At 37.0% G+C, this 17893-nt stretch overlaps 1 non-coding gene across 1 annotated transcript; it reads left to right on the top strand.

Annotated features, from left to right (window-relative positions):
• The first annotated feature begins 14887 nt into the window (after positions 1–14887).
• On the top strand, positions 14888–14993 carry LOC112207132 (U6 spliceosomal RNA). The gene has a single exon (XR_002941601.1). It is a non-coding gene; the product is annotated as a U6 spliceosomal RNA (small nuclear RNA).
• The last annotated feature ends 2900 nt before the right edge of the window (positions 14994–17893 follow it).

The following is a 17893-nucleotide window of genomic DNA, read 5'->3' as shown; positions in this document are numbered from 1 at the left end:
GGGATATCTTATCTTACAAAGTATCTGGTCGAGTATTTTACCAATTTGTTTATTGAGTTGTCTGTCATTGTTGATTTGTAGTTCTTTAGATGTTCTCATTACTCCAACTTTGTTGATCATAGTTTTTATAAACATCTTATCCCAGTATGCAGCAGGCTTTTTCATTTTCTTTTTGTTTTTCTTTTTCTTTTTTTGGCTTTTTCACGTTCTTAATGATGCTTTTGATTAATATAAGTTCTTAATTTTAATGTCCAATTTTATAGCATCTTCTTTTATTAAGTGCTTTTGTGTGTTGTTTAAAAAATCTTTGCATGAAGTCAGTGAGGTATTCGCTTATATTTTTTCACAGAAGCTGTATTATTTTACCTTTCATATTTAGATCTACAGTCCATATGAAATTTCTTTGTTTATAATATAGAGGTAAAATTTCCTTTTTTTCTATTTGTAGCTCAATAGACTATAAATCCAGCACCATTTATTGGCAAGGTCATCTTTCCCTGCTGCACTGCAGTGGCGCTTTTGACATAAATCATAAATTACATATGTGTAGATGGAACTCTATTTTCCCCATTGTTCTAATGTTCTAATTGTATGTATTGATCTGTTATATATTTTGTCTGATCTCTCTAGGTATTTGACATATTTATGGTATTGTGAATGTTATCCTTTAAATTTTTATTTTATGCTTGTTTCTGAAATTTACAAATATAATTATTTGACCTTATATTCAGGGACCTTGATAATGTACTTATTAATTTCAATAGCTTTCTTATAGACTCTTTAGGACTTTCTACATACACAGTCTCATCTATGAATAATGACAGTTTTATTTCTTCCTTTTCTGTCCTAATACCACTTTTTCCCTGCCTTGTTATACTGGCTAGGACCTCTGGTATATTGGTAAGTAGATTGATATGGAGCATTCTTGTCTCACCCCCAGTTGTAATGTGTATGGGGGATCTTTTAACATTTCACTCCTAAACATAATGTTTCCTGTAGACTTTTAGTTTAAATAATCATGTATCAGGCTGAAAAATGTTCCTTTCTTCCTAATTTGTTAAAAGTTTTGTCTTTTTTTTTATTTTGAAGGGGTATTAGATTTTATAAATTGCTTTTTCTGCATCTACTGAGGTAAAATATAAATATCTCCTTGATTCTATTAATATGAATTACATTCATTGATTTTAAAATGTTAAATCACCCTTGTGTTTTGGGAATAAACCTAACCCTTTCTGGAATATATATATATGTTTTAATATAGCACTGTATTTTATTTGATGATATGCTAGGATTTTTCATTATATATTCTTTTGAAAGCTTCAAAAATTTAACAACATGAAAATTTATGTCAATAAGTAACAGATCTTATTTTAATGACTGAATTTTAATGACTGAATTCTTTCTCATAATTATGTAGTATAATTTGAATTCATAATTGAATATTTATTTTCAAAATTTTGCTATCATAAACAGTACCTTACTGTATACCATTGTGCATACATATTTAACTTGTACCTATGTTCCAAAGTACTAATTAATACTACCTTTTTGATATATATGTACCTTAATACATACCAACTGTTTGAGAATTAGAAACACAGATTTTCTGGTTGCTTTCTATATGTTTGCTGAGTAGTAGAAGCCCCCTAATGTATAATTCTTGAGGTTACTACTATTAGCTCTGACTGGAGATTGATACCTATTCCAAGGAAAATAGGACCTGGGAAGTCAAATATCTAAATACCTTAGCACTAAAATGGAAAATAACACAGGAAAATACTTTATGAAACAATGGAAATCAGTCTCAGGAAAACTTAGACAATGACAAGAACAAGGGAATGAAGTAAGAAATACCTGGTTCACATTACCATTTACCAGCTGTGTAATCTTAGGCAAATTAGTTCTTGCTGTAACCCTGTTTCTTCACCAATACAATAGAAATATATGAATATTAGAGGATTGTTGAGAGGTTAAAACGAGCAGCTCCTACTACCGCATCTTTTACAAAGTGAGCATGTAATAAGTGATAATTTGCTTCAGTTTCTCATGAGTCAAGAGGCTGTTTTTAAAAAGAAAGAGAGTCTAGAAAGAGTTTGCTAGTTTTTCATTAAAGAGGCTCAGAAAGAAATTTCTTCTTTTCTATGTCAGAATCTTCCCTTTAACCTTAATTCATAAAAAATAGAATACTTTCTATACTTGAAAACTGCCCTGGGGGAAAAAAAAGATCTACATTATTAATGAGATCATTTATTTTCCATGGTCATCAAAATGCCAATGTAAATATCTTCTCTGTGTGACTTTTTAACTTGTCATCCAAGGCTAAAAAGCTAGGGTGAAGTCCCAGTTTAGAGATGACTAATTAGGATCAGATTAAGTGTTTCTTAGTTATGAAATAATTGAGTCACACTCTCAGTCTACACGTTTTGATCTGAGGGTGGTGACATAAAATTAACAGAAAGCACTTGGGATATGATGCATTAGTTAATTATTTAAACTTACTGGCACTCATGCCAGAGATACCTATTTTTTAGTGACAATCATACATATGTAAGGCAAAATCCAGCAGGCTCATCTCTTTGCACTTCAACTCCTGTTCATAGTTCTATCTTCTGGAGCTCCAAGAGTTAATGTAAACCTTATTTACGTGACAATCCTTCAACTCTTTAAAGTCAGTGCTAATTTCTCAGTGCACTTTTTAATAAGGATTGTTATGTAAATCCAGTTTACAAAAAAAAAAAACTTATAAAAGTTCAGGTTGAACTCATTTTTAGGAAAATAACACATGGGCCAGGAGCAGTGGCTCACGCCTGTAATCCCAGCACTTTGGGAGGCCAAGGCAGGCACATCACGAGGTCAAGAGGTCGAGACCATCCTGGCTAACATGGTAAAACCCCATCTCTACTAAAAATACAAAAATTAGCTGAGCGTGGTGTTGCATGCCTGTAGTCCCAGCTACTCGGGAGGTTGAAGCAGGAGAATTGCTTGAACCCAAGAGGCAGAGGTTGCAGCGAGCCGAGATCATGCCACTGCACTCCAGCCTGGTGACAGATCATGACTCTGTCTCAAATAATATAAAATAAAATAAAATAACACTTGATATCTGCGTCTGTAGGATGAGACCACTCACATTTTTATCAAACAACCCAAATCAATATTCCCATAAAATAAGTGGTCAGTTAAAAAAGATATGAAGTTCACCCTTTGCTAATATATTAAGGTATAGCATCAACATTGGAATATCTGGACAATTTTAAAATTTCTCATTAAATGTTGACTTATCAAAATGTTGAAATGATGATTTAGAAATGGTAAAGAAGAGGTTATAAATACCCTCTCTTTTTGAATTTTTCAAAAAGCTTGCTAGAGAGTAAAGGACAGTTCCGGTCTGCAGGAAAACTGCTCAAGTACTATTGGTGTTGGGAATTACTCTCCCAGAAGCCAAAAAAAATTAGGGTTCTAAGAGACCTTTAAAATCACTAGTTCAACCCTTGTATTAATCTGTTTTCATGCTGCTGATAAAGATATATCCAAGACTGGGCAATTTACAAAAGAAAGAGTTTATTGGACTTACAATTTCACCTGGCTGGGGAGGCCTCACAATCATGGCAGAAGGTGAGAAGCACGTCTCACATGGGGGAAGACAAGAGAAAAGAGCTTGTGCAGGAAAACTCCCTTTTTTAAAGTCATCAGATCTCATGAGGCTTATTCACCATCACAAGAACAGCACAGGAAAAACCCACCCCCATGATTCAATTAACTCCCACCAGGTTCCTCCCACAACACATGGGAATTGTGGGAGTTACAATTTAAGATGAGATTTGGGTGGGGACTGAGCCAAACCATATCATTCTGCCCCTGGCCCCTCCCAAATCTCATGTCCTCACATTTCAAAACCAACCATGCCTTCCCAACAGTTCCCCAAAGTCTTAACTCATTTCAGCATCAACTCAAAAGTTCACAGTCCAAAGTCTCATCTGAGATAAGGCAAGTCCCTTTCACCTATGAGCCTGTAAAATCAAAAGCAAGTTAGTTACTTCCTAGATACACTGGGGGTACAGGCATTGGGTAAATACAGCCATTCCAAATGGGAGGAATTAGCCAAAACGTAGGAGCTACATGCCCCTTGCAAGTCTGAAATCCAGCAGGGCAGTCAAATCTTAAAGCTCCAAAATGATCTCCTTTGATTCCATGTCTCACATTTATGCCATGCTGATTCAAGAGGTGGGTTCCCATGGTCTTGAGCAGTTCTGCTCCTGTGGCTTTGCAGGGTCCAGCCTCCCTCCCAGCTGCTTTCATGGGCTGGCATTGACTGTCTGCAGCTTTTCCAGGCACACAGTGCAAGCTGTCAGTGGATCTACCGTTCTGGGGTCTGGAGGACGGTGGCCCTCTTCTCACAGCTCCACTAGGCAGTGCCCCAGTGGGTACTTTGTGTGGGGACTTCAACCCCACGTTTACCTTCTGCATTGCCATAGCAGAGGTTCTCCATAAGGATCCCGCCCCTGCAGCAAATTTCTGCCTGGACATCCAGGCGTTTTCATACATCCTCTGAAATCTAGGCAGAGGTTCCCCAACCTTACTTATTGATTTCTGTGCTCCAGCAGGCTCAACATCACGAAGCTGCCAAGGCTTGGGGCTTGTACCCTCTGAATACACAATCCAAGCTGTATCTTGGCCCCTTTTAGCCACAGTTGCAGTGGCTGGGATGCGGGACACTAAGTCCCTAGGCTGCACACAGCACAGGGACCCTGGGCCCAGCCCAGGAAATTATTTTTTCCTCCTAGGCCTCTGGGCCTGTGATGGCAGGGGCTGCCTAGAAGGTCTCTGACATGCCCTGAAGACATTTTCCCCATTGTTTTGGAGATTAACATTTGGCTCCTCATTACTTATGCAAATTTCTGCAGCCAGCTTGAACTTCTCGTTAGAAAATGAGTTTTTCTTTTCTATCACATCATCAAGCTGCAAAATGTCCAAACTTTTAAGCTATGTGTCCCTTTTAAAACTGAATGCTTTTAACAGCACCAAAGTCACCTCTTGAATGCTTTGCTGCATAGAAACTTTTTCTGTCAGCTACCCTAAATTATCCCCCTCAAGTTCAAAGTTCCACAAATCTTTAGGGCAGGGCCAAAATGCTGCCAATCTCTTTGCTAAAACATAGCAAGAGTCACCTTTACTCCAGTTCCCAACAAGTTCCTCATCTCCATCTGAGACCACCCCAGCCTGGATTTCATTGTCCATATCATTAGCATTTTGGTCAAAGCCATTTAACAAGTATCTAGGAAGTTCCAAACTTTCCCACATTTTCCTGTCTTCTTCTGAGCCCTCCAAATTGTTCCAATCTCTGCCCGTTATCCAGTTCCAAAGTCGCTTCCACATTTTTGGGTATCTTTACAGCAGCATCCCACTCTACTGGTACCAAATTACTGTATTAGTCTGTTCTCATGCTGCTAATAAAGACACACCCAAGACTAGGAAACTTATAAAAGAAAAAGTTTTAATGGACTTCACAGTTCCACATGGCTGGGGAGGCCTCTCAATCATGACAGAAGGAAAAGGAGAAGCAAAGCCATGTTTTACATGGTAGCAGGCAAGAGAGAATGAGGGCCAAGTGGAAGGGGAAATCTCTTTTAAAACCATCAGATCTCATGAGACTTATTCACTACCATGAGAACAGCATGATTCAATTATATTCCACTGGGTCCCTCCAATAATACATGGAAATTATAGGTGCTACAATTCAAGATGAGATTTGTGTGGGGACACAGCCAAACCATATCAAAGCTATTATAATAATTTAGCCAACAGCTGGTGGACCAAGAAGGTAACAGTGGAGACAGTGAGAAGTAGTCAGAATCTGGATAAATCTTAAGGAAAATGTCCATGTGATTTATAAGGTATTAGTTGTGAAATAAGAGTGAAATAAATGAGCCAAAGCTTAAAGACTAGAAAGATGGAGCTCCCCAATAATTGAGATGGCAAAAACTGTGGGAGGAGTGGGGCTATGTGAGGCAAGGTAGACGAACAGGAGTTTCATTTTTGATGTGTTTACTTTGAGATGCCTATTATACATTCAAGTGGAGGTTTTGAGTAGGCATTGTACATGTGAATTTGGAGCTCTGTGGAGAAGTCTGGGATAAAGATATAAATTTGAAGTTGTCAACATTTCATTAACATATAAATGAAATTTAAAACTGTGATAGAGGATAAGATCAACAGGAGAGTGAGAACAGAGATCAGAGATATGAGGACTGAGCTGCTGAGAAATATGGTATCCCTTCAATGTTGACAGGTAGGATAGATGAGAAGGAGCCAGCAAAGGAAATGAACATGGAGCAACCTACTATATAGAAATAAAACCAGGAGGGGGTGGTGTTATATAACCAAGGGAATATAGTGCAACAAGGAGAAAGGAGTGATCAACTGAGCAAACGCTTCTGAGGGCTGAGAATGAATCAATGGACTTTGCACTGTGGAAGTCATTGAGAATATTAACCAGACTAACTTCAGTTTATGGTAGCAACAAAGCCTGACGAGTTAGTTGATAAGAGTATGAATTAGAAAACATGGAAATAGTAAATATGGGCAATTCTAGGACTAGAACTGAAGTAGTCACAGTTATAGTAGTCCCAAGGTAGATGCAGAAGTTTCAGGAATTCAATTTACAGATAACGTTGTCAGGTAAATTTTCAAATAAACACTTGTTAGTATAAATATGTTGAATATAATATTCGGGGTATGTTTACATTAGAAATTATTTTTATTTATATTAAATTCACATTTAACAAGGTATCTTGTGTTTTGACTGACAACTCTAGCTATAGACAAGTTCTGGCAGGGCTGATGTAAAGTTAAAATTTCCAATACTTCCAAGTCTGCCCAGAAAATTCTGAAAATGCTCCCGGCTTCCTAGAAATTTCTGAAAATGTTATGCAGAGAACAAGATAACTAATGAAATAATGCAAAGGGCTGGAGCATGTGACTATGAGGCACAGACAAAACTGATTAATAAATATTCTGTCTTCATCTGGGCCCCTTTGAATAAATAGGTAAAGCAACTAACACAGCCTGAGGCTACTCTTTGGCAAGAAATTTAAATATACTCAGTCATTCAGGCTCAGAAAACCTCCAGGAACCTACAAGTGGAAAGAAAAGGTGGTTTTTCCTATGCAAAGTCATTCACCAAAATGGAGAGTAGTGGGTTATACAGCTGGGTGGGAGAACATTTTCTTTCTATGATATATGACTAAACACAATTAAGGTTAATAAAGGAATAGGAGAACCAAGTGACTTATTTAAACATGACTTATTTAGGTAGTATGTATAATAACAGTCCATATAACAAAGTTACCTTGAACAGTTACCATGTGTTGGGCATTGTGCTAAGCTGAGAGGCATGCAACACCAAAAAGACAGGAATGTTTGATTTTATTTTAAAGATTGATAACGTGCTGAATATACTTTATAACTGAATATTGTTACATTTCAATATTGCTGAGAGTAAATTTTTACAGTTCTCATCACAAAAAAGATAAAGTTCATGCCCTCAAAGCACCCTACAAAGTGGTAAGTCAGAAGACAATAGAATAATCATAATAATTTCCACTATTTCTTTGTCCTCACCTCCTACCTTTCACCTCCTTCAGGACCCCAATACAGCCCACTGGGATGACCTGCTCCACTTCTGGATCTTTGTACTTGCTGTTCCCTTTGCCTATAACATTCATTCTTCAGATATCCAGATATCACTGTGGCTCACTGCCTCACCTACTTTAAGACTTTGTTCAAATATCACCTTATCAGAGAGGCTGTCTATGATCCTCTGATATAAAATAACATCTATCTCTTTCTATCCCTGTACTCTGCTTTATTTTTCTCCACATCACTTCACTTTCTAAAATTCTATATATTTGCTATTTAATTGGCTATTACCTGTCTCAGCCAACTAAAATGTCAACTGCATAAAGCAGATATTTGGTCTGTTTTATTATTGCATTACCTGCACAAACAGTAGTGCCTAGCTCAAAGTAGGGTCTCAAATATTTGTTCAATCAATAACACTGCTGTGTTTTTCCAGGAACTGTGCTAGGCAATTTACATATGTTAGCTGATTTAATTTTATCCTCACTACAATCCTATAAAGTAGGCAGCATTCATCTCATTTTCTAGATAAGGAAACAAACCCAGGATTTAACTGAATATGGTAGACAGAATAATGCTACCTTCCCAAAGATATCCATCCGCATTTTAACCTCTGGTACCTGTGAATATGATATGTTACGTCGCAAAGGGCTATTAAGGATTACAGAGGGAATTAAGGTTGCCAGTCCTGGATTATCTAAACGGGCCTAATGTAATCACAAGCTAAATATTCATCAATGGATGAATGGATAAAAAAAGTGATACATGTACACAATAGAATACTATTCAACTTAACAAAGAAGGAAATCCTGTTTTTTGTGACAACATAGATGAACCTGGAGGACATAATACTGAGTGAAATAAGCCAGGTACAGAAAGACAAATACTGCATAATCTCACTTACATGTGGAATCTAAAAAAGTCAAACAATGCAGAGAGTAGAATGGTAGTTATCATGGATTTGGGGCAGTGGGGCAGGGAAGAAATGGCTAGAGTTAATCAGAGAGTACAAAGTTTCAGTTAGGAGGAATACATTCTGGTGCTCTATTGTACAGTATGGTGACTACAGTCAACAATACTGTACTGTGTACTTGAAAATTTCTAAAAGAGTGAGTTTTCAATGTTCTCACCACAAAAAAAATGATCAGCATGTGAGGCAATGATATATTAATTAGCTTGATTTATCATTCCACAATGTATGTATATAAACATCACATTGTACCCCACAAGTGTATGCAATAATAATCAATTGTTTTCAAAAGTGGAAGAGGGAGGCAGAGAAAAAGTTCAGAGTGATACAATGTGAGAAAAGAAAGGAGAGTCCAAGCCAAGAAAAATGGACAGTCTCTAAGAGCTGAAAAAGGAAAGGGAACATATACTTACACAGAGCATACAAAAAGGAATGCAGCCCTCCTGACACCTTGATTTTAGCCCAGCAAGACTCGTGTCAGACTTGTGACCTCCAGAACTGTAAGATTATAAATTAGTGTTATTTTTAAATCAGTAAATTTGTAGCAATGTGTTACTGTAGCAGTAAAAAAAAAAAAAAATACACTGAGTTATATAAGATCAGCCAGTTTGTGATAGAGACATATTTTAAACACAGCTCTATCTGATTCTTATACATTCTGCACTGTCTGGGACAGGCACAAAATGCTATGGGAGGTCACGGTAAAGAGAGATCACTTATAACTGGGAAATGAGAAAAGACTTCATGACAAAATTAGAATTTGGAGTGGGCCTTGAGGAATTTATACAGCTTCAAATAGTGAATGTATCAAAACAGCCTAATGTTGTCCTTCAATCAAAAAAATGAATACAAAAACTGTGGTATATTCACACAATTGAATACTACTCAGAAATAATCAACTGCTGTATGTACAATAACAAAGATACATCTCAGGCATTTTACTGAAAGAAATCAAACAAAGAATAGTACACACAATATGGCTACAATTTTATGAAGTATAAGAACAGGCAAAATCTTTATTGTTAGAAACCCAAAAGTGGTTTCTGGGAGGGAGGAAAACCAATTGGAAAAGGGCACAAGTGAAATTCCTGCAGGGATAAAATGGTCTTATTTTGTGTGGTGGTTATATGGGTGTAAATAATTTTTAAAATTTGTCAAACTGAACACTTAAAATGTTTTCATGTTACTCTGTTAATTATACCTCAAAAATGTTGACTGTGGCCACAGAGGGTATCTGTCAAAGAGAAAGTATAAGCAAGTGTAGAGAAACAAGAGGCATGGGCCAAATGCAGAAAAAAAACATAGTGCAGTTGGCTTAGAGAAGTCCTCAAGCCCAGCTACACATTAGAATCACCTGAAAAGTGTTTGAAACTACAGGTGCCAATCCCAACCCAGAGACTCCAATTTATTTGGTTTGTGGTGAACCCCAAATGTCAATATTTTATAAGATCTCAGTTGGCTCTTATATAAATTCAGGTTTGAAAACCAGGAGCTGAGAGTATAAACAATGTAAAATAGACAAATTGTGAATGTCCTGGAACACATAAGGAGTTTTAGTTTGTTTGGATTGGAATGCAAATACATGAAAGGATTTTAAACAGGAGGGGTGAAATAATCAGAATAAGCTTTAAGAAGGTTCTTCTCACACCTGTGTCCCTGGGCAAGTACACCTAGAGGTGGAGAGGCAAACTAGGAGACTGGCCCAAAGGAAATCAAAAGGAGGAGAGACTTTTTTGGATAAAGAAGGGGAAGTTGAAGAGGAGAGGTTTGTTTAGTTTTGACTTGTGTTTGTGGTATCTGTGGTATATATGTAGGTAGAAATGTCTACTAGATAATGGAATACATGGAGCTAGAGCTCAAAAGAGAGGTCTAGGATAGAGACATACAGGTTATAATCACTTAGATCAGTGACATTAATTAATAACTGTGAAAGTGTAAGAAGAGAAAAGGACCAAAGACAAAGCCCTCAGGAATGCCCACAGGAATGCCCACATCAAAGGTCTCAGTAGACAGCATCAAATAAAAAGCAAATGCAGCAGTGAAATTGATAACTGGATAAGCCTGTTGAATTTGAAATTAGTAAATCATTGACAAAGCTGCTTCATTAGAATGGGTAGAGTAGAATTAAGATTAGAAGAAGCTGAGGAATAAATAGACTACTAGGAAGTAGAACAAATATTGAACCAAAACCTCAGTTTCCTCATCTGTAAAATGGGACAAAAACACTCCACTCCACAGGAGGTGTTGGTGAGGCTGAAATGAAGCAATGTTTAAAGCACTTAGCATCAGGAGCTCTTATCAGAAATTATTGTTGTTATTGGCATTATTGTATAAGAAGATGGGTGGCAGCTTCAGGGACTAGTAATGCCTTATCAGCATTTTGTTTTGCTTCATTTGATGTTGTTTTAGGATGAGCAATCATTGATTAGAACTATACATAAAGAAGAAGACACCAATACAGATGAAGAAATTGAACATTCCAGAGAGAGAGGAGCATGATCCTAAAGGAAGTAAGAGTGAATAAGGGTAAAGATAGAGGAACTAACTTTGGAAAGAAAGGGGCTCATTTTTCTTTTGAGTTGGGTGGGAAAGAGGAGATTTAAAGACCTGAAATAGTTGTTAATAGAGGAAATGTAAAGAAGCAATGGGAGCATGAAAGAGATATACTGAAAAATTTTATATCAGATTGCCTCAATCTTTTGCGAAAAATAGAAGGTATGATCATCTAATATGAGTGAGGATAGTGGAGTTATAGTGGGTATTGTTTTCAATGGAAAAGCTTACAATAAATCCTGAGGATGCAATAAAATATTAGTTAAGGGATAACTGAGTGGTATTGAGGACCCAGCTGAGGGCAGTATAAATTGTCATTAAATCATGATAGCATGATTTTTAAACAACCTTGGAATCCTGGAGTGAGAACAGAGTAAGATGATGGCTACTTAGGTTTGGAGGTCAGCAAAGAAGTATGGGATAAACCCAAAAGGGTAAAAAGTAAATTATAGGGATTAGCAAAGCACTTTAAAATGGTTCCCTATGGAAAGAAGTAAATTAAGCCAATCAGGGTGAAGTACTGGATAAATAGGGCAGATTAAAGGAATCATAAACCACAATGAAAACTAAAGAAATATACAAATTCAATTGATTCAGCAGGTGAGAAGAAATGAGTATTGGGAAAAGATCATTGTGATTCTGATTCCAGGGATCGCTATGAAATCTGAAATCTAAAAATGTTCTTACTCTATTTTACCTTATAAGAAAATGACTTCGGGTAATAATGAAAAGAATGTGGCTCCAGCCACACTGACTTTCTTTCAGGTCCTTAAATATGTGATGCTCCCTCTAACCACAGGACTTTTCCACATGCTATCTCCTCTGCCTCATTCAGTTCCACCCTCCCTCACCTAGTTAACTCATTCTCATTCTCCAATTATTATTATTTTTTTGAGACAGGGTCTCACTCTGTTACCCCAGGCTAGAGAACAGTGACAAAATCATGGCTCACTGCAGCCTTGATTTCTTGGACTTAAGCAATCCTCCCGCCTCAACTTCCCATATAGTGGGACCACATGTGTGAGCCCCTATGCCTGGTAATTTTTTTTTTATTTTTAGTAGAGACAGGGTCTCTCTACATTGTCAAGGCTGATCTCAAACTCCTGGGCTCAAGTGATCCTTCTGCCTCAGCCTTACAGACTACTGGGATTACAGGTGTGAGCCATATGCCTGTAAATGGGCTTAAGACTAATAATTCTTAAGATAAGGCACCTGATCTCATCTTTCATTTCTGAATTTAAGTGTGACTTCCCCCAACAAGCCTTTCATGACCTCTCAGACAAAGATATGTTTTCATGGTGCTATGTAGCTCTCTTCCCAGGACTTGTTACAGTTGCAATTGTAAATCCATTTCTCTGATTATTTCATTACTATCTCGCACAAAGTAAGACTTCAACAGACACTTAGTGAATTGATGTGGTATTTGAAAAGATATGAGCTATAAGAAATCAATTTGCCTGAGGGTTTTTTAAGCAATAACTACAAAAGACTTTCTTATATAACGGAGAATTGTACTGGTCAAATTACCTCCCTAGTACTCCTTTTTGAGAAATTCTTCAGAGCTTATGATGCATATTTTTAAATTTATTTACTCTTTGAGGGTAAAATTCAGGTTTGGCAACATCAAATGTTATCATTTGTTGATTTTGCCTTACAGAAACCCAGAGTGTAGAAAGGTAGGTAAACAAGCAGTGTAACAACACCATTTTGGTCCGAAACTGAGCCATGATCTTAAAACAATGAGATACATTCTTAAATGGTTTTTAATCTGCATCCAAAAACAACCACCATAGGGGTTATGCCCATAATTAAACATTCCCATGAGGCTGTTCCAGTTTCTGGTTGATTGTCCTTAAAAAAATCATATTTCTTTAATGTTACATCTAATATACTTACCTGTTTCCTTTGGAGCCTGGGAGCTAAATGAATGGTGAACATTAGCATGCATGGCAGTTCTCTATATTTTGTTGATGTGTTTGGAAAACTGTAGTAGCTCTTGTATTATTATTACCACTATTATTATTCTTAAGCTCTGTGTTTCCCAAGGTACTCTAGTCGAGGGATAATGACATATTACAATGACAGTCACAAAGCATGGCTCTGCCTCTACCTACTCTGTAGAAATTCCAACCCCCTTCACACATCTTCCAAATAGCTCTGCGGGTCCACAGGGAGAATTTCCCATGTGTTCTTTAGCTATGCTGTGGCATTCATTATCCCCCTTTCCCCAACTCTCTTTCTACTCCTGTCTCTTTGACCAGGTATCCTACAAACACTAATGCCAGAAAGTCACAATCCCACCAAAGGGGCAATTGATGCTGATGCCTGCCAGAAGCACTGCTTCAAGTTCCAGTGTTTACCCATATTAGCATCAAGTCTGCCACTATTCATTTTGGAGGGAGCTAATATCTGCAACAAGGGCACTGGCTTCGTCTGTTGCTACTGAAACCACTGGCACAGTCTACTGCCTCCTACTGTCTCTGCAGGAGTGGCTGGCACCACCACTGCTGATGTAAAGCATTCTCATCCACCTAAGAGATTGGAATGAAACAGCCCTTTTGGCTTTTACTCAGTGTCATTACAGTGCTTCAGGCTAAGACTCAGGCAAGATTCCAGATGGGATGGGACAGAGGACAACCCGAATTATAGCACATATTCTACGTTCAGAAAACCCCCTCCACTCTCACCATAGCCAATTGTTCTTTTAACCAAGCAAAAAAATAACATTGAAACGTTATTTGAGACATGTGGAAGGAGAAGGGAAGGAGTTTGATTATTTGTTTATAATTAACTACATAAACTTTTAACATAAAACTACAGTTTGAGATGAGGGTGTTAATATACACAGCTCACCTAAGCATTATTACGTTCTGGGGCCAAGGATGTAATTGGTAGATTATCTATAGGTGATGAAACTGAGGCAACAAAACAAATTAAAATACATTACATAAATCCACTAAAACTATCCTTCACTTATTCGAACTCAGCTTTTATCTATTTAATAATATTCATTGTAAAGGAATATAAGTAATTTACATTTAATTTGTTATATTGAATATCCCTTGTAATCATTGTGCTTACATAAAATCTACAGGTACTAATAGTAGTTAGTATTTATCTAACACATACTACTTGCCAAGCACTGTAATGTATTTGTGGATTATTTTATTTCATTCTCACAAACCTTCTAGATAGCTTCTATGATCAGCTCCATGTTACAGATGAGGAAACTAAGGCTTAGAAAAAATAAATGATCTTCACAGATACACAAAGCTGGTAAACAAAGTAGCCAGGAATGAAACTCCATCAGTTCTTAGTGTCTAAGCTTGTAATAACCTCGTCTTAAAATTACTGGACCCTACTTCGGCCTGAGGTGAAGGAGCAGAAATGATGAGCTCATCCTAAGGAGCCGGCCTGGTTGATATCCAGACTTCCACTGGCCTACTATGGTAGATTATCTTGTTATAGATTTATGTATGCACAGGGGACAACTAGAGGGCATCTGAAAATTGCCAAGACAACCAGAAGTTGAGAGACCAAAACCTCAGAAAATAGAGGTACAGAGAGGTACACTAACATGCTACAAGGGGCTTTTCTCTCTGGAACATTTTCCTCTTATAATATAGGGTGAGAGACTGGCAAGCGAGTCAGAGCGCTCTGGATAGGAGGGAGAGAAGCAACAGAGTTTTTGGCAAACGCACAAGACTAGAAGAAAAATAAATGGAGTTTGTGCTCACTTCGGCAGCACATATACTGAAATTGGAACGATACAGAGAAGATTAGCATGTCCCCTGCACAACGATGACAAGCAAATTTGTGAGCGTTCCATATTTTTCAGTGAGATACCGTCTCACGTCAGTCAGAATGACGATTACTAAAAGTCAAGAAACAACAAACGCTGGCAAGGCTTTGGAGAAATAGGAACATTTTTACACTGTTGGTGGGAATGTAAATTAGTTCAACCATTGTGAAAGACAGTGTGGCACTTCTTCAAGGACCTAGAACCAGAAATACCATTTGACTCAGCAATCCCATTACTGGGTATATGTCCAAAGGAATATAAATCATTCTACTATAAAGATACATGCACACGTATGTTTATTGCAGCACTACTTACAATAGCAAAGACATGGAACCAACCCAAATGCCCATCAGTGATAGACTGGATACAGAAAATGTGGTACATATACACCATGGAATACTATGCAGCCATAAAAAAGAATGAGATCATGTCCTTTGCAGGGCCATGGATGAAGCTGGAAGCCATCATCCTCAGCAAACTAACACAGGAACAGAAAAACAAACACCACATGTTCTTGCTCATAAATGGGAGCTGAACAATGAGAACACATGGACACAGGGAGGGGAGCAGCACACACTGGGGCCTGTCAGGGGGTGGGGTGGTTGGGAGGGACAGCTTCAGGACAAATAGCTAATGCACGTGGGGCTTAAAACCTAGGTGATGGTTGATAGGTACAGCAAACCACCACGGCACACATATACCTATGTAACAAACCTTCACATTCTGCACATGTATCCCAGAACGTAAAGTAAAATTAAAAAAAAAAATCATTGGACCAAATAAATAAGTAAATAAAGGGAGTTTGAGCCTGTCAAGAGAACCAGAACTTTAATGACCAACATCTCAGCCCAGAGAGAAGAGAGAAAGTAAAGTGAGCTGGACACTCTGCTATTTTCCACCATGAAGATTTGCTGAATTCATCTGCTGTGTGAAGCAACAGCCTAAGTAATAAGCTAAGCAGAAAGCTACTGAACAGTGGAGCCAAGTTTTCAAGCAGTTTCTTAGTTCTGAGTTTCCACAAAACAGGAGAGGGTCTAGTAAACACAGATGCTCTTAGTTGAGATCCCTAACAAGCTATACTCTAGGCCTAACACAAAATTTAGATAGAGACTCAAAAAGAAAAAAGAAAAAATCTTGCAACCCAAGCAAAAATCAGTTTAGTCTCAGATTGGATCAAGGCAATCTGTCCTTAAACAGGCTGCTCACCAGAGGCCAGAATGAATCCACTCTATAGGAGAATAATATCATCCAGAATTGCTAAAATTTTTAATATACAATGTCCAGTAATTTCTCAAACATAATGTCCAAAACTCAATCAGGTAGTAGAGAAAGCATTACTGACCAAAAAATATAAATTCAGGAAAGGATGAAGAACAATGGAAAGATTAATATCTTAGTAAATATAAGTTAATATTGACTGTACAAAAAGTTAATAATAAAGTCTTGTGTGGTAAAAAAAATAGGAAGAATTAAGATGCATAACAACAATACAAAGGACTGAAACAGAAATGGACATAAACTACTATTAGGTCATAACATTATCAAGGAAGAAGTTAAACTACTAATTTATATTAAACAGCATGAAATCAAGGAGGCATGTGATTCTAGGGCTGTGATTCTCATTGTAGTCTCAGGACGTTTTTCCACTCTTAAAAATTATTGAGGACCCCAATGAGCTTTTGTTTTGTGAGTTGCATTTGTTAATATTTGTCATATTAGAAATTAAAACTGAGATGTTTTAAAAAAACATTTATTCATTTGGAAATAACAGCATGTTAGGTGTGGTGGTGCATGTCTGTAGTCCCAGATACTCAGGAGGCTGAAGCAGGAGAATAACTTGAGCCCAGGAGTTCGAGGCTGCAGTGAGCTATGATCACACCACTGCACTTCAGCCCAGCTCTATTTTTAGAGTAAGACCCCAGCTCTAAAAATAAATAAATAAACAAAATAAAAAGAGTATAAAAGCAGTAAACCAGTAAGCCCATTACACAAATTATGTAATTATATCAAAAATAACTATTATTCAAGACAAAAAAATATAGTGACAGTAATAGTGTTGTTTTTATGTTTCTGCAAATTGTTTAAATATCTGGCTTAGTAGAAGACAGTTTTATCCTCATATCTGCTATTGTATTCAATCTCTTGTGATATCATACCCAGTGGAGGCTCTAGAGCATTCCACTGTATATTCATGAAAGAAAAGGGGAGGAAGGGCAAAATATCTTAACATTATTAATAAAAATAATTGTTATCTCAGACTCCTGAAAGACTCTTGGGCACCCCTAGAAGCCCCTGGACCACATTTTGAGAACTATGGCCTTAAAGACGCCAGTGAAATGATAGTAAAATAATGTATACTTAAAAAACTAATAGATAAAAATATAGAGATATAGAGAATAATTAATTGTTTCATTCTGAATTAAGGTTAAAAAGGACAGAAAAAGGAACACAGGCACATGGAAATAATAGAAAATAAGATAGTAATTGAACAATTGCATTAAGTGTAAATGGACCAATGCTCTAATTAAAATACAAAGTTTGACAATATGGATTTTTTAAAATGTTGCTTACAAACTATGGAACACTATGGAACATGCTCATGGATAGGACAAATCAATATCATTAAACTGGCCATACTTCCCAAAGCAATTTACAGATTCAGTACTATTCTTGTCAAAATTACCAATATCATTTTTCATAGAAAGAGAAAAAAACTATTCTAAAAATCATATGGAACCAAAAAAGAGTCTGAATAGCCAAAGCAGTCCTAAAGCAAAAAGAACAAAGCTGGAGGCATCACAGTAACCAAATTCAAACTACACTATAAGTGCTATAAGACTACAGGAACTGAAACAGCATGGTATTAGTACAAAAACAAACATATAGAGCAATGGAACAGAATAGAGAATCCAGAAAGAAATCTACACAACTAC

Source organism: Pan troglodytes, chromosome X (assembly GCF_028858775.2).
Source record: "Pan troglodytes isolate AG18354 chromosome X, NHGRI_mPanTro3-v2.0_pri, whole genome shotgun sequence".
NCBI lineage: Eukaryota > Metazoa > Chordata > Mammalia > Primates > Hominidae > Pan > Pan troglodytes.
The sequence above is the reverse complement of the archived record's forward strand: the minus strand, read 5'-3'. Positions and strand labels throughout refer to the sequence as shown.